This window comes from Poecilia mexicana, unplaced genomic scaffold (genome assembly GCF_051168715.1).
Source record: "Poecilia mexicana isolate PSO_F unplaced genomic scaffold, ASM5116871v1 scaffold_17, whole genome shotgun sequence".
NCBI lineage: Eukaryota > Metazoa > Chordata > Actinopteri > Cyprinodontiformes > Poeciliidae > Poecilia > Poecilia mexicana.
This window is the reverse complement of record NW_028263386.1, coordinates 10,822,144-10,840,746: the sequence shown is the minus strand read 5'-3', so window position 1 is coordinate 10,840,746 and position 18,603 is coordinate 10,822,144. Positions and strand designations below refer to the sequence as shown.

Below are 18,603 nucleotides of genomic sequence, written 5' to 3'. Positions count from 1 at the left end.
GTCATTCAGGTGCAGATCCCTCTCACTCTCAATGGATTTATCCTCCATTAACCACAGTTAGCAGGGCCAAAGTCATCAGCTGGCTTTAGTGGGATTTCCGTGACAAAGCAGCAAAGGAATTAAATCACTGGTGAAGGTTGTGATTAAGATTGTGCACTGGGAAATCACCTGGTTTTTTATTTTTTTGGTTTTATAAGCTACAGGCTTCTTTTCAGCATAAACCTTTTATAAGTAAAGTTATCTTGAAGACATATTTTAAGGTAAATGTAATAATTGTTGTTTTTCATTGATAGTTTTTAATTCAAATGATCTGTAACACTTCAAAGTGTCTAATATTCTTAACAAAATGGTGGTTTTTGATCTGACTTGTATTGCTCCAAAAAGCTGTCGCCTTTTGGTTATCTGTCTGTTCTGCTCTGAACACGTTTTCTGTTAATTGTTCGTATGTTCAGTCAATGAAGACTAGACATGTCATCGGTTGTGCATTTTGAAAGCTGTAGGAAAATATAGCCACACACCACAGGTGGGTAATGATGCTGCAGAATGAGCTCAGTCTCAGCACTGGCTGTGCGCTAAATGAAAGGGCTGTTTCATTGTTTTTTTTTGTTTTTTGTTTTTCTCCCAAGGAATCTGAAATCCATTTGATCATCTCTAGATCAAATTCTAACATACTCTGATCACAGCTGGACTGGACTGCTTTTGCACTCATTATTTGTAGAAATAAAAAACCAGCATTAAATATAAGGGGGGGCGGGGGGGGAGGAGTAGCATTTGACCACCTTACACTGAGAAAGGTATAAAACCACCTGCATGTCAAAATGGGATGAAATTAATTAGTGAAACTTTTTCCAACCGCCATTGTGTGATGGACTAAAAAGAAAGCCTCCAAGTATGATTTCTGTATAAGCCTCATATACCCACCTTCTTATTCACCTACCTCTAGTTGGAATTTACTGCTTCTTGCTTGCGTCATTCTCTTAAAGTCTTTCCCTTTTTCCTGAGTCTTTTCCCATAGATGTACTGAAGTAGTCTTTGTCACCATCAGGGATTCCACTTTCATGAACCTCCTGTCTGATGTTTTCGTCTTCCACATACTTTGAATTCTTCTTCTTCACCCAAATGTTTTATAGCTTGCTTTTCCGCAATGCAGGTGCTTACTTACGCTGATTAAATGTAATCTATAATGATAAGACAAATTTATTGTCTTCATGGATAAATGAGTCATTTCCTCAGAACAGGGTGAGTTTGCTTTTATGCACAGTTTCTCCTTCTAAGATGTGCTGGTACAGCTTTTAAATAAAGGAACAGGTTGAGACTAGTCAAGTGGAAAATCACTTTCTACATCTTATCACTCTTCTCTGGATCCGAGCTGCACGAGAACACAATGGCCAAAAAAAACAAACAAACAATGTGGCATTTTAAGATTTCACAAGGAAACGTGGAAGAGGGAAAAACAAAAGCAGGTGAGACTAAAACAGGATTCCCACAATTTATCATGTACAATTAAAAACCTCTTGTGAAATATAAGGTGTGCTTCAGTATCCTCTGGAGAAAGGCTCCATTTTCGCCACTTGTTGCTTTTGTAATATACTCCTTAGCAATCAAGGTTAATTGGAGTAATGTCTTAAAAGACTACATGGTTATGCTAATGCTGGTTTCATGTCCCTGTTATCCAAGAGAAATCAATCATGGCCGAGTCCCCTGAGGTCAGCAGCCATACATAACAATTACCAGCGTATGTGAGACTGAGTCAAGAGTGCTAAATGTCAAACACAATGTTTAAGCTTCCACTAATCTAAAAATAAACATTTAAACTGCAGGATGATGCAGAATTTTAGACACTGGCTTCTCTCCATTCGGTGAAGTACTACTGAAAAAGTTATTTGTCCAGTACTCTGTAGTAGACTGGACGTGTCTGTCGAAGTCTCATTGAATCCTCTATGATAATTCACACATAAGAATCTCTCAATTATGCTACAGGTTGACAGCAGCAAACCTGATGGCAGTTTTCTCTGTGGCATCTGGTTCGTCTGCTGCCGGAAGGTCGTCGGCCAGAATCTCCTCGGGACTCCGCGGGTCATTCAGGGGGACCTTCTGCTCTTTGCCTTTGATCCCCATTCCCGCCGTGATGGCATTCCACAAAGCACTCTGGGATTTAGAGCCTGCAGAAGAGAGAGAGAGAGAGAGAGATAGCTGCATAAAGAGCGACACAAATCATGTTTGTTTACCAGCTGGTGTCCCAATACCAGATGGTAAATTAATAATATTAAATGTGGCGTACTCACTGGAAGGGTGCAACTTTCAGTCGCATACAAATGAAACAGGATCATTCAATTCCTTTGCAATGCTGCCCTCATGTGGATGAATATTGTCAGTGACAGTATACGTTTGAAATTAACTAACACAGTAGACAAGAGCAGCTGAATAAATATTAAACACATACATTTCTTTCTCAGAAAATATATTTCTATTGGTAACGATCCAAGTAATACTGGTGGAGCTGCACGACTGCTGAGCTTATACAAACTGCAAAGCTCCTAAGAATGGAGCTTTTTATTGTAGATGGCATGGAGAAGTATTATTGTGATAATGTACTGAATATGCACAAGTTTCAGTAAATGTAGGACATTCACAAAGAGTCACACAATGGCGTCCCCAGCCCCAAACTCCACTGTTTAAAGGAAATGTGCAATGGCTTTTCCTTTTTGAAACAAGCTGCTAAGCCAAATATGCATTTAAACAGTTACATTTTGGTCAAACATCTTCAATCCAAAACTTTATCACACTCTCTGTTGGTAGTCTTCACTTCTTGGACAACTCTTTTGATGATTGTTTTAACTCCTCTGTTAGAAATATTGCAAGTAAAACTGATAAAAGGTGAAATTAAAATATCTCCTACTCAAGATTGTAGTTTTGAGTACATTACCTCTGTAACCAGTCAGAGGTTACAGATATGGGTGGGAAGTGATTCAATCAATCTTTTTTATTTTTTTTGGGAAAAATAAGATTTCTAAGATTGTTAGAGAGTGCTTAGCTCTCAGCCACCATTAGATGTTACCTTCATAATGACAGTTCAGGCTGGCACCAATAGTGGATGAGGTTGCCTTCCGTATACTTATATATTTCAGTTGTTTTCTTACATTTCTAAGACCTTTGCTGTTTTTTTTTGTTTGTTTGTTTTTTTTTTTCACAATTTCAGTACTAATTCCCTGTGTCATTTCAATTTAATTCCACCACTGCTGGCACAAAAAAAGGCTGTACCAACTTTTGTCGGATCACAAACCTAAAAACTGCATGTGTCATTCAGAGACTGTAAATGTATCCGGTGATATATGAAATTTGTCTTGCCAGCAAAGAAAGATTTTAAAAACTCATGCTAGAGATTCTGTTTAATGACCTCTAATCTAACTGTTAATGAGGTGGCCATAAATCTGCACCATTAATATCTCATTAGTGGTGGGTAAAATGACCCTTTAATGGCTTGATCAGAATGGTGAATTGATTCAAAATTAATTATTTCAGGGAACTGACTAAAATCGAAGTGAAACTAATACAGTGCACATTAAACTTACGTGCAAAACTGGCCGGGGGTCTGCAGGAGCTCTCTCCATCTTCATTTGCCACTGATAAAAAAAAGAAAAAAAAAGAAAAAGAAAAAAATTGTAAAATCAAGACTGAATAAATGCATAAAACATAAAAGCACAGAATCTAAATATTACTTTCAATGCTTTGAGGTTAAATAAATAACTATTTTTATTGTCAGAGTTTTGTTACTCTGTCAGACTTAAGTATTTTCAGTGAGCTGGAAATTATACTTAAAAATGTTTTGGAAATTGAAAATAATTATTTGAGAAACCAATGCATCATGAATTGAAAGCTTTGAAAGTTATTTCACATAGGTCATTAATTCCAATAGCATTTATCCTTGGTAATTGGATGTTTTTCTTATTTTATTTTATTAAAAAATCCTAAGTGCTCACTGTTTACTGACATAACTGGAATATACAGTTTGATAAAACTTGTTTATCAGACTAAGAGTATGTTTGAAAAAAAGCAGGTATTATTTTCAATAAGTTTCATATTTCTGAAATAAAAATATCTTTTCATCACAGTTAATGAAAAAAGGCTTGAAAACATAAACAAACTGTGCAATAATATTAAAATTTTGGGTAACACTTTATTTGAAGGGGGTTGAATAAGACTGTCATGACACCGTCATAAACATGACATAACACCTGTCATGAACATCAATAAGCCTTCATGAATATTTATGACTGTTGTCATAAAGCGTCATTCGGTAAATTATGACACTTTTAATACAAAGTTGACATTATTCAGAATGTCTTTGTTATGACAACTTGACATTAACCAGGAAATCATTACTGCTTAAACTTTACCTTTAATAACATAAAGTTACCTCATTTTTAAAGTGCAATCAGTAATACTTTTATAACAAATTTATATCAGTAATGATTTCTTGGTTAATGTCAAGTTGTCATAACAAAGACATTTTGAATAATGTCAGCTTTGTATTAAAAGTGTCATAATTTACCGAATGACGCTTTATGACAACAGTCATAAATATTCATGAAGGCTTATTCATGTTCATGACAGGTGTTATGTCATGTTAATGAAAGTGTCATGACAGTCTTATTCACCCCCTTTCAAATAAAGTGTTACCACATTTTGCTCTATTTTGGTTGTTTTATAAGCATCACTATTTTCCAATGTGTTTTTTTCATTGAGGAAACTATGCAAAGAAAGCTTTGTTCAATACCAGCGACACAAACCACTAATAATTTAGATGTTTGTGCACTAAATCACTTGAGACTGGCACCATGGCAGTACAGAAGCATCTTACTAAATCAAAAATATCAAAAAGCTTCTAAACCCAACATTTTATTTCTCAAAAATCTTGAATACTGCACTGAAACAAACAAAACATATTTTTCCACATAAAAAAACCCAACAAAAAACAAACAATTAAAAGATAGTGGTTTATTCAAACTGACCATGACCAGGTTGTGCTCTACATAATCATGGGGAAGGCAGATGTCCAGCAATGACTCATTAACCTTTCCAAGACCTTAATTACATTAATAAACACATAAACACTAATCCTCTCTCAGCATTCTGTCCGTTCATGACACTCAAGCCGATTTTCCAAGATCATGGGCATGGTTCATTTTCACATCCTGTAGGTGGCTTACAAACCACTGCATTTACCTAAGTTGTATGTGTAAGACATATGTAGGTGAATCCCTTTTTGTCTGGCAGAGATCTACCTCAAAGTTTTAAGTTAAAGTAAAGCTTTTGTGCTCCATCCTCTTTACCATTTGCATCAGATTGTGCTGACATATTTCCAAGATTAGATGAACAGACCATCTGCTAGATCATCCAGTGTCTCTGCTCTCTGTGAGATGTCTTTTTTCTGTTTAATCATATCGCTATGTCCTTCTTGCTCTGCAGTGCTCCATTGTCTTTCACTTCATGGTGGCTGCGACTTTATGAACACCTCCTAAAGAGGATTGTGGCATAATATTGGTGAGTCAACATCAACCCAGGTTAGCTGGTTGTGAGACATAAGATCACATGCAGATCATGGCACCAAAGGATGATCTGAAAAGGGCAACAACACTTTGTTGAATAAGTCTTACCTGGACAAAAGGAGGGAAACGACTGGACTGTTGTGTGTGTGTTATGTAATTCACTTTTTGCATTGCATTACTGAAATAAATGCTTTTTTATTAATGATACTCTAAGGTATTAAAAATTGTGCACTGCTTTACAGAAAAAACAAAACAAAAAAAAACTGGCACAAACGGTAGAGACAAGATCTAATTGCATTCGCAGCAGCTACATAAGTACTGAAGTAAACAATAACTGAAATAAGAGTGTCGCTGCACATTAAGTCTGCTCAATTTCTAATTATAGTACATTTTGCTGAAAGATAATATTGTGCTGCCAATGAGTCGATGCTAAGGTTAAATAAAAATAATAAAGTCCAAATACTGAGACGCAATATCACAGATTAACAATAATAAACTTGTTTCATTTTTTTGGCCATTAGATACTGATAGTAAGAAATACCAAACAATCCTGCAAAATTATTCCCCAAAGGCAACAAGGAATGTCATCATCCATCATAGATGTAGAATGTAGGAGCTTCATTAGTGCTATAGTGAGGAATTATCAAGACACATCTTCTAAGCTCATCTTATCAAATAGTTCCCAAACCTGTTTTTCATTAAGGATGTTTTTCTGTAAAAATCAGCAGGAAATCACTTTTAATTCTCCAATTACACTTACGAGACTGAATGGAGCCCAGTTGTCTCCTAAATCTAGTTTTCTATTAACAAGAAGTATTCACATGCATGAAATATAGTTTGATATTTAGCAGTACGTATTCATTTAAACAAATACAGGAAATAGTGATTCAACAAGTGGTAATATTGCAATGTGTTGCATTTTGGGTAATGGTCTCCATAATAATTTTTGATATTGCAATTGTGACTATGGGGAAGGTGAGAATAACACTTATCAGAGAAACAAATGAAAAACAACAAAAAAAACAAACAAACAAACAAACAAACTAAAGATCAAATTGAAGTATCATATATTGTAAAAATCCAGAGAAAATACAATAAGATTTCACAAATTCCCACAAACACATCCCTATAACATAACATTGTAAAAAGCTAAAAATTGAAGCTGATTTAGATTTAATACTTCTGGCAGCACAGTGTATCTCTGTCATAAAAACACAATTTATCAAAACATTTACACTTTCAGTTAAGCTCCATTTATCTATTCAACTGTGTTTCACAATTATGGCAATCGGTACAAAGCTCTGATGGTGCAGTTTTATTTATTTTAATGTTGCAGATTGCTATTTATAGCTTACCTTTGTGAAAATCAACCTGAATCTGTCTCCAGTTTCAGGATTTTTTTCCCAACTTAATCTTTTTAAAGCTCGAAGTCAATAAGATATTCAGATTACAGATAACAAAACATACTATAGGAATGCAAAAAAAATAAATAAATAAAAAAAACATCTACTATTTATTTCATTTAAGTGAACTACAGTATGGGTCACTCATACAGTGGCAGTATTTTACTTATATTTTTGCTTCATTGAAATGGTAATTGCATACTTTTCCATTTCACATGACTTAATTGAATTCAACTAGCAATGTGCCTAAGCTTCCAAAGTGAGAGCCTCTAATCAAAATAGCCTGTTGTGGTTAATTGTTCAAATTCTTGTGGGAGAAGCGTGTCTGGTTACATAACCTCAGAGTTTTAGGGTCATGCTTTGTTAAGTTAGCTGTCTTTCTTACTGCTGTACACAGTATGGATCATTGAAAAGCAATAACATCCAAATGCAAACGCCACATAGATGCTAGCATCACGTTGAAAGATATTCTGGACAATGCACTATTATAGAAATGTATCTGTTTCACCCTTACTTTATGGGACTAATTGTAATAACTGTAATTGTAATTAATTTGTTGTCTCAACGACTGAATGTTGTATTTTTTTTTCTTTTGCAGAGTTTCATTTTTTCCATAACGAAAATAGCTGCAAACAGAAACACTAAAACGTGTTTTAAACACATCAGCTGGAACTCATTGTCCTTGAACTAGAAATGCGTATCTCACAACAACTTAGGTCACTGTGCCTCCACCACAGAAAAGTGTCTAAGATGCTGAATTCGATGTGTTTTGTGAAGAGTGGGGCTCAGAAGTGAATGTGGGAGAAGCTCGGCGTTTTTGCACAGGATGAGTTGCACTTGAAAGTCTAAAGGGGCCAAATCATCAATCTCACACTTTGTTTCTTACAGTGTTATAGATGAACGTACCTACTGGAGTTACGTAACATGAATTAGATTTGTGGAGACCCCTGTTGAAAGGCCACATGGTTGATGTTAGCGGGTTAATGCATGTACTCAGATAGATGTAATTACTAGAGTAATGGTCGGTAGGCACTCAGTGAGATGATTTTGTGCAGAAATGTGCACGATGTGATCTAGAGTCGACCCACATTATCTTTCGTAATAATCTTTCAACAACATCATTTGACATACAGTAAGGGTAAAAAGAAAGCACACCCCTTTAAATACTTGGGTTTTAGGGATTTTCATTTTTTAAGACTGGCGTCTTGAGTTTTTTCCACAACCTCTTCCAATTTGCTTCAATTTTTTAGGAACCTATAACTTATTATATTCAGAAAAACTAAAATAGAAGTTTGAACCAAAAATATCACAATAGCCCTTTACATTGGTTTTCAACACATGACCATGAAACACAACAAAAACAAACAAATAAACAAAAACCAACTTTTATTTTGTTTTTTCCCTGCCATGAAAAAACAAAACTACTACTTCTTACAGGCGTTCTGAAAGGACGAGGACCATGTGGTTGCTTATTGGGGACATAAAAATATATGTAGCAAGCACATGTGCTATATATATATTTATTCGGGAAGAAATGCATGTGAGTGAGGTGAGTGTAGGCAGACACAAGAGAGCAGATGTCGCCTCACCCATCCAAAAGTGTTTCGCCTTTAGAAGCACTTTTTGCCTCAGGATTATGTTGAAAAATGAATCCTGAATTTTAGGAATGCAACAACCTGCAACAGTGGGGTGACAGAGCAACAAAATTCATGCCGTTGCTAGAACAGATTGCTTAAACAGCCAGACAAGCAGCTACGGATGCTGTTTTTGAATCAGAATGGAAAACAGAAAGACATGAAGCACAAGGTTGAAATTACGTCCGGATAAAGAGAGGGCCAAAATTGATCTTCAGTGTTATGAAAGACTCATTACCAGTTATAATGCTTGGTGGAAGCAGTTCTTCCCTCTAAGGATGGTAGAACCAGTTATTAGCTTATTACTTTTCCAACACTGGAGTGGATTGGACAGCATTTTTCCTTTTAAATATAAAGTAATCTTTTGGAAATGTCTTTTGAATTTAACTAGATTATCTTATTGTGATGCCTTTTTTGATTATCTGAAATATGTAATAGGATGATGTAAAACAAAAGAAATCAGTAAGGCCTTAAATACTTTAGTTTTGTAGGCTGTTTGTGCAAATATTTTCTGAAAACACACAATCCATATCTGCCACAAATTGTACAGCACCTACAGCACCTACATTTCACAACATTTTAAAATGTCACCTTGTCATATGTGTAATTACACTGCTGCTGCTGTGGGTTATTAGAGAAAACAAAAAGAAAGCTGGGAAGCTGTTGATCAGAAACCAGAGTGAGACAAGTAGCATCAAGCGAGGAAAAATGTTTTCAATGTCATGAGAAAAAAAAGTAGACAAAAACAGGATTATGTTCTCACCATGGAAACAGAAGTAAGTGTGTGTATGGTGTCTAACTTCAACACTGTGCTCACTGATCTTTGACTCTGTGTCCTTCTGCTTTCAGCTTTCGTTTTTGTTCATCTTTCCTCACCAAACACAGACAATAAAGCAATAAGTTTCCACTAAAAAGATTATCTAACCTGGTGGGTAAACGAGAACATTCCTTGAAAATAATCGTGATTGTACAGAAGATCTGAACTGCTTGCGTGATTTTTAATGACCAATTATTCTGTCTCTGTGGAAAACAGGCAGCACCACACTTTCAAACGTCTTTCTTGATGGAGTTTCAAAGCTGGTTCTTCTATTGATGGTTATAAAGACTCATAAAAAAAAATCTCACAACTCAAATTCAAGCTACAGAGATCCAACACTGTGAAAGCGTCGGGGACAGATGTCTGCAAAAGCAAAGGGGAAGCAGGAGCAGCAACCTCGTAATTTAAACGGGTGTGTACCGTTTAAATTAATCATACAGTATGTTAACGTTCTCTTGTTTGTTAAATTTTTCTATTCAATTCCAAATTCTAGGCTGCAAATGCATGTCTGTACACATGCGATGGAACAGAATGTGCAATATCCAAGCATAAGTTAAAGGTGCCTCATTAGTTCTTGGAAAAAAAAAAAAAAAACTTTTATAATTTATAATCTCGTTGAGGTGGTGTATGGCAGTAGTGGACAGAGTGTCTGTGAGTGGCAATTTTAAAGTCTTGCCACATGTTCAATTGAAAACAGGTGCTGCCACCACCATTAATCATCAGGAGGATCGTGTTTTCAAGGTGACATGCAAATCTTAGTTTGTGCAACACAAAACATTTTTAATGTAAGCTTAAAATTTCGATTTGGTCCCATCTGACCAGGGAACTTTTTTTCTACGGTTGTGATAAATGTTGAATGGGATTGATTGTGGCTTTCTTTCAATAACGGTTTACTTCTTAGGTTAAGGCGAAACTGTAAAGTGATTATAATGACTTAAAGATTGGGAAGAACCTGCAGCATGTAACTTTTACAAAAAATATATATTTTTACATGTTTGTCAAAACTGTCATTATGTCATGAGAGTACTGCAGGAGATGGTGAAAATGTGAGCTCCTCCACTGCGCTGCTCCCAGTGAAAAACAACCAATCAGAACCAGGATTAAGGTTTTACTGCTGCTAATCACGCCGGTTTCAAATGTTCACATAAAAACAATTTACATTTTACCTACAAAGGAGTCACTTAGTCTTTACTTAGCATTTACTATTTTGTGTATCACCATCACTTTAACATACTCGAAAAGCATCTCCTCAGTCATTTTTTGCTTAACTCGGACTTCCATACAAGGGTATTAAAAATCAGATGGAAAGAACAATTATTACTTTGGTGTGCAAGAACAAATCTTTCTGCTGGAAGAACTCATGCTGGGCCAACATTTATCAAGAAAGTGACAATGAATCACAAGTCAATTGTCTGCTGTTCTTACATCGGCTTTTGAGAAAGAAAGACTAAGTGGCTTGTTGGTAATTACAGCCTAGGGTTTAAGCAGAACAATGAAGTGCTCGAATTTGGCACACACAAAAAAAATACTTTTCACAAATCGTTCTGTGGGATACAAACTTAAACAGAACAAATAGAAACCAAAAAGAGAGGTGATTTTTATTTTTTTTTTAAACTGCAAAAAAAAGGGCCTTTACTGCTGGGCACTCCAAGACAGCAGCTAAAAGGCCAAAATTGCACTTCTCCACATGAGTCTTGTAACATCAGCTACACTAATAAGCCTAAAACATGACAAAACACCTCGCGTGGAATCCACACAGAGGCTGCCAGCTACAGTTCAGGTTCAGAGTTTAATAGAGGAGAAAACACGAGTCAAGGCAGGCAATGAGGCAGCAGCGGTTGGGAGTCACGCATCAGAGGAGGTGGTGCTGTGCAGGCTGAAACCTAAGGCCAGTCAGCAATTGATTGTGACACTTGTGGTTTACCATGACAACGGCCATGCTCGTCGGAGAGGACTGTCATGATACTGAACACGTGTTACTGAGATGCTTTTTACATTTAAGAGGATGCAATCATGTAGGAGGAAAATATAATGTATTGTCTGTGCAATGATAAAATCATTTAGAGCAGCTTTCAATGTCTATGCTCTCTGATTTGTGCAGAGCATGTAACTTTTTTTTATTTTTTTATTCCTGTCTGAAAAAGCTTATCGAGAAGATTTGTGCTGTTTGCCTGAGATTAGAGATTGCCATCTACCGTTTCCAGGAAAACTGATCTCAGCAACCTTGCGGCCCACAGTCCTTACAAGGTTTTGTCACAAAGGTGATTTTCTCATTAATTCGAATCCCATGTGTTGCATCTGAGAAATACTGAGCAGAACAAGATGAAGAAGTGGAGAAATATAGTGTAATCTAAGTAAAAGTGTTAGAGGTGACAGATTTTCAACATATCCATGGCATTTACAATTTTACACTCGCCGTTGTGTAACTCATCTTATGTATTGCCAAAAGATGACAGGAGACTATTGTGTAAAAGGAAAACGGTGGAGGCAATCTAAGCAAATGCTGAGTGTAAAATACAGCTTTCCAGAAAGTGTTTGTGTTCTCATCAATTCAGCTGTACATAAACTGAAATGTAATTATTTATATTTGTATATAATTGCCATACAAGAGATACAAGAGTGCAACTACAAGAAAGCAGACATTCACCTGAATGAACTGATCTATTACAAACTCATTTTGTGTGCTTACCATATCCATTACACATGAAGAAGAAGAAAAAAAATTCTAATAACTTAAGAGACGGGCAACTTTATTTAAAGACATAATAATATTTCTGTTTGCCTGCCTTGAAATTTGACATGCTGCCTCTGAGGTGAAGTGGGACTGATTGTAATCACCAGGGCTCAACGTTCCCGGCATGCTTAAACCTGATTGGTCCTCAAATAATAAGCTCATCCAGCAGTTATGACGTTTTTAGGTTTGCTTTTGATTTACACCGTACATACAACATTCACACACCGATGCTTTCATAAACGTCCACATCCCACGCCACAAATTCAGCCACACTCGCTACACAAATGCTAAATTCTTTTGGTTTGTTTGATTTAGTTTTTAACGTAGATCTAAGTTAATTAAACAAACTCAAAATTGGCAGATGATATAAATGTAGAATTTATTAATCAATCTATTATCGCAATAACATAATTTTACATTTCTGGCTGTTATATTGAAACCATCCCATGTTGCCTTTCACCCAGTATTTACATCTACTGGAGTCAAACTCCCCCATAGCAACAATGATGCAGGTGTGGCAAAAGTGCAGGCACAGTTTTTAGCCTTATCTGATTTACTTATACTTGGAAGTTAATGTCCATATAGCTTGCAACAGTGAGCAATAAAGAATACGACAGGTGGCTTTAAAATGCAGTTTCTTTTGTCAACAACGGTGAGTCTCGTGCCAGAATGTGGACGCACCTTTTTGTCTTATGATTACCAAACAAAAGTGCCTCATGACTAGCCAGCATGTTTTGTCTAGCGTCACATTTTGTACATGTGTTGTGAAAACAAAGGTTCCTCAAACACAGAAAAAGTTGCAAAACTAAATTCAGTCTGCTAAGGACGCAAATCATCTGCTGTCGACAGCTTGGGAAATCTTCAAGTTGTTCTATTTACAAACAGGTTTCATCACCTACTCTTGCGAGAGAGTAAAAAAAAAAAAAAAGATTAAGTAGAACACAAGTTCATCAACTGTGGTTGTCAAGACAATACAATGAATTCCCGGTGACGTCAGCGTTAGTCCTAAGTCCCCTTGTTTCCATGGTGTAGTTGCATTATAGAAGCGAGCTCTAACTTCAGCCAGATGAACTAATGTTTCAGTTTCTCAGAGACGCACAAATGGGATCTTTCTTTGAACACGTTCAGTTGGTCCCAGATGCCTCATCGCACAGAAGCACGGGATATCAGACGCACATGTATTTTGATCCTTATGCACACACACACACACACATGCACACACGTATGCACACTGAGATAGCCTGCAAACAGTTTCCTCATGCCTTGCATGCTTCTTCTTACCGATGGTGATGTTGAAGCCATCAATGCTGAAGGTGGCACTACGACCCTTCCTAAATCGATGCTTTTTAGAGTTAGCCTCCATCACTTCAGCACCCTCGGGTCGCCCCCACCCCCCACCCCCAACTCTCTATAACCTTGTTTCAGCGCCTCTTGTCAGTTGCGTTATGCTGTTTCACTTCGTTAATGTAACTCCACTCGTGGAGATGAGAGAGGAAAAATGCAGCCCTCTGACTCTGGTTGCTGCTGAGCGCTGGAGGAGAAACTGTCAGACTCTCTCCACTTCTCGCTACAAAAAGCAGAGCGGGAGAATTTCTCCAGCCCTTCCCCTTCCCAGAGTCTTTGTTGTACTAATCTTTTCTCTCCCTTTCGCTCCGTTTACCTCACACCTCAACAAGCTCATTTCAAGGAGCTTACGGCTCTCTGATTTGTTTTTCCTCCTCTCGGTTTTTCTCCTTCCCTCCCTCCCCGCTCTCTCTCTCTCCTCATCACTCTTTCCCAAGAGGTACAGTAGGTGTGTGTGGTGGGTGGCGGTGGAGGTGGTGGGGGTGGTGGTGGTGAGGCAGAGAGGACATCTCTAGAGGTGTTTGAGTGAACGTGACTCCACCTACTGTCAAGAATTTATAGCAAGAGAACAAAAGCTCAGAGAGATAAAAAGGCAAAAGGTTACAGGAGTCTGTTATAGTTTTTCTCAAACAGTTGGAGACGTACAGAAAAGGTAACCTAACCCTACGTAGTGTCATACAGTAAGCAAAGCTGTGGAAGGGTAATAATCTGTGTTTAGTCAGAGCTAATCATTAAATCAGTGCTGATACTTTTTAATTTTTGGCACAGATTTTTGAAGGTCAGTAGAAGCATACATGGTATTCATCTGAATGATAAACATTTAACTCTAGTGCAAGGACATATTATCCAAAAAGAATAAATTTTTTCAACTTTATCATATTCCTACCAATACATTCCCCCCCACCCCCCTCATCTGTTCTGATGTGTACAGCAAAAAGCAAAAAAAGCTCAGCATGTTTGCACCATCTGACATTTAGTTATGTCATTTCCCCATGTTTCATTCTCCCCACTGATTGGTACCCGAGTGCTCTTTATGAGGGCTTCTGCCATGACCTTCTCCCAAATTCAATAAAACAAGCCCTTTTAATAAGATGTGCAAATTAAAATGACAAGTTGTTTCCAGAATCCGATTCTTTGTTTCGGCACCGTCCACAGCTTCTCGACACGTCTGATTTCAGCAGCTCACTCTCGCTGATGAGGTCTGTCAAGCCGACTGTAAAGCAATCCGAATCATTTCAAAGAGACCGCGTCTCACGTATACCTTTGACAGAAAAGCGCCTTCATTTTGCGCATTTTGCCCTCATTCTGAGTTTATTCCAACTGAGCAGCTTGGCTAAAAACAGCCACAATCAGTGCAACATGACAAACACAATGTGACAACAAAGCTTGGGGATTTAGAAGCATTATCACGTCCCTGTATTTAATAAAGAGCTTGTAAACAATCCTGTTGACTGGGAACAATGGATTTACACATCCTAATGGATTTTTTTAATCACAAAGAGAGAGCATAATTAGTTAATTATCTTCAGTTTATGTGTTTGTTTGCACTTTTAGGTGTGCCAAATTTATGAACCCTTTATTACCCATGACAAGGTGATAAGGTTAGACAGCACATGTAGTATCTCTACATCAGTGCAGACTCCCACATTGTCAGGCTTATAGATTAATTGAGCTAAATATTTTCTATGACATTATGTTTTGTTAGGGTTTTGTTAGGGTGCATAGCAGAGGATTTTATATTTTCTAAGGTCAAATTCATCTTTTGAAGTCTGCAATTGTGTTCAAGTTCTCACAACTCCTGAACTTTTTCAGATTTTGTAAAGTGAAAGAAATTATTTCTTTTTTTTTTTTAATTACCTTTAAAATCAATTACCTTTAAAAATAAAAATAAAAATGTTCATCAAACACGCCATTCATAGTATTATACTGTGGGTATGTTCTTCCTTTGTAGGAAGAACAGTACAGTCCAATCCGTTGTAGAAATGTAAAAAAAAAAAAAAAAAGAAGAAGAAAATCGCTCTCCTTCCAAATATGACCTGAGTTTGAGTAATTTTTCTAAGAAGAAGGAGCAAAGATTTTAAAAGATTTTTTAAATTATACATTATTCTACTTCCATGTCATAATCTTTTGTTAGCCAAAAGACAAAAGGTAAAAAAAAAAGTTCATAAAGTTCATAGGCTCTGTATGTTTATTGTTTAGAGCTACGTTACAATAAAAGTGAACTAGTTTTTGGTCCAAATGAAACAAAGCGTAACATTATTTGGCAAGGGACTTTAGACATCTGTCTCTTTATTGGCACTCTGTAGTTCATTCTGGGATATATAGTCCTTCCAGTTCATTTTGGATCTGGCCCTGGTTCGCCTCTTACTGGTATGTGCTTGGAAAACCTCCACCCTACACCCACCTAATAAGATGAACAAACCACCTCAGCTGACGTTTTTTTCAAAGTAGCAGCATCTCTACTCAAAGATTCTTACCTTTTCTCTGAAGCTTTTGTTCCTTCAGTGATGATCCGTATAACTAGTAAATCAAGAGCTTCACTTTTCAGCTCTTTCTTCACCAGAATGGAGCCTACTTTACTGCAGACAATATCTCAATCTTTCAATCTATCTCTCGCTCTGTCACTGATAAACAAGACATCAAAATACTTGTATTCTCCCCCTTGAGGCAGATTGTGATCTAACCTGGATGAAGCAATTTACTCTTCAAGTTGAGAACATGGCCAGAGACTTGTAGGATCCTGACTACATGATTGTGAAACTGTCTGCTGATTAAAGATTCAACGCTTTCCTTGCCTGCAAAGACTCGTAAAGAAACCCACTTTGCATTACTTTTACATTTCAAGATATTCTTTATGCACTGTTGTGCATTTTTGAAAACGCCAAGGCTTTCTCAAACGTGACAGCGACATTATGTGAAAGGAAACTTTCTTTACTAAAGCATTCCCAGTATAATAATAATAACGACGAGGTTGTAGAAAAGTAGTTAGCAAGAAACAACAGCATAAATGACCACATCAAGGATGAGCAACCTGCATTCAAACAATGATAAATGATCTTATCTAAGAAACACAGAGCGGAAACAACCCTCAAACCGTGACATGTGATATGTATATGGAATGGCAGCAATAAAGACGATAAATGTAGAAGTTGTAAGAATTGCGTCAGAGATATTGTCCAAAATAAGTCCTAGGGAATTGATAAACATTAGGACATCAAAGCAAAAATGAGTCGACATGAGACTCTGTGAAATTTCAGTCAACATGATAAACACTATTAACTATGCATCTCATTTCTTCTGTGAGCTATAAAGCCCTTGGCGTTCTCTTTTTGTGTCACTCTCCCCAGCTTTCAGTTAATTTCGGAGTTAGCAATTTATGAGTGCCTAATTTTGAACTCTCTCACTCGAGTCTACGGCTTTCACATCCAGCAGGTTCCTGTTCAAGGTTTATCCTTCGTGTTGATGGGGCCATGTCTGGAATGTGACTCCATTATTGCCTTCTCTTGTTTGCAGACTTTGACTAAATTATTATATTTAGTCTGTGAAACCTCAGTCGTGCCAGCCTTATTAATGGTGTTCCAAAAATAATAAACAGTGTCACTAATAATGTTAAAATAGCCAGGAGTAATGTGTAATTTAGAGTCAATATGTATTAAAGGGATGTATTTTATATAAAACTGTTCCATCCAAAAGCAGGTATTTACATGTGTTGCAGTATGCTCAAACCTGCCCGCTTAATAATGCATCGTAGGGCTAGAGTGGAGATTATATAACTCACTTAACTGAAGAACTGGAGTACTTCTGGTGTTATTTTTATAGTGTTTTAGGTGACAGTGCAGTCTTCTATAACTTTATATTTTGCCTAGTAAAAGTTTAAATAGTAGCTTTTCAAACAACACTGATAAAAGCTTGTGGGGGTACAAAAGCTGAGGTATGTGGAGGGATGCTGTACTTTGTTGCTGTGGTGCTAAAAGCAAATAATTACAATAAATGTCAAGGTTAACATTAAATTCCCCCTGAAGTTAGCATTTTTTTTTGTTAAATGACTGTTAACATCTGAGTAGGGGTGTGAGTGTGCTACAAGGAGTGTGTTTGTTGGATTAACAAATAGAGATTGCCTCCTTCTGGTCATTCATGCTCATGTTGTACCTGAGATGCAATAAATAGTTAAATAAAAATAGTTCTATGCACCAGACATCTTCTTTTGCGTTTATTTTCCATTGGTTTAGATCACTCAGGATTACAAGAATTATTTATATCTTGTAAATTCCAAATTATAATATTAATTAGACAATAGATTTTGTTGGAGCTACATTTAAATTTGTGTGATGTGGGTTAAAGATTTAGGGTACCTCTCCATAAACGTCTCACTTTAGTTTGCTGGAATTTTGGCCCATTCCTCCAGACATAACAGGGGTAACTAATTTCGTTTCTTTCTTTTTTTTTTTTTACTTTTTACAATTTGATTGAGGAAAGTGTGTGTTTGAATCTGTCTGACATCTTTTTTTTCAGCAAAGCTTTAAGGAATAATGTTTTTTAAATGTAGCCATTATAAATCTAAATAATTATGCAGGAAAAAAGTGTCTATTCTGTATAAAATAAATTAGATTGGTAAAGAAATTAGATTGTCTTATCCATTGTTGTTCACATTTTTGTCTCAACAGCACTATAGCATAAAACGGTAATATTTTTACTCACAGTTATTTCATTGTCCAACACATCTAATACAGACCCATGTTGAGTTTTAATGCAGACTAAGTAGTTGTGAAGTAAGCAACACTGATCATATATTTATTGATAAGTTTGAAGTTATACTGTCAATGAAATGACAAACTTAGCAGTAAAAAAATGATTATTAACATCCCTGACCTAGGAATATCTCAATATTTTTTTACCACTGTACGAGTGGTAAAAAAATCTCACTAGAGTTTTCACAAACTCATTTGTAGAACTTGGGATTAATGTAAAAATTATTCAGTCTATTAATATAAAGGGAACAGAAAAAAATATCCTGATTATAAAACTTCGGAAATGACAGACCAGAAAATTATGATCATCCCAAGTCTTTAGGCTGTAGAAAGCAAAACACACAAAAAAAGTCAAGCTGCTAGGAAAATGAAAC

At 36.5% G+C, this 18,603-nt stretch overlaps 1 long non-coding RNA gene across 1 annotated transcript; it reads right to left on the bottom strand.

Moving 5' to 3' along the window:
- Window positions 1-205: 205 nt before the first annotated feature.
- Window positions 206-3,624, bottom strand: LOC148154749 (uncharacterized). Its single transcript, XR_015765784.1, has 2 exons — window positions 3,573-3,624; window positions 206-2,162 (listed from the first exon to the last, which is right to left on the bottom strand). It is a non-coding gene; the product is annotated as an uncharacterized LOC148154749 (long non-coding RNA).
- Window positions 3,625-18,603: the final 14,979 nt, after the last annotated feature.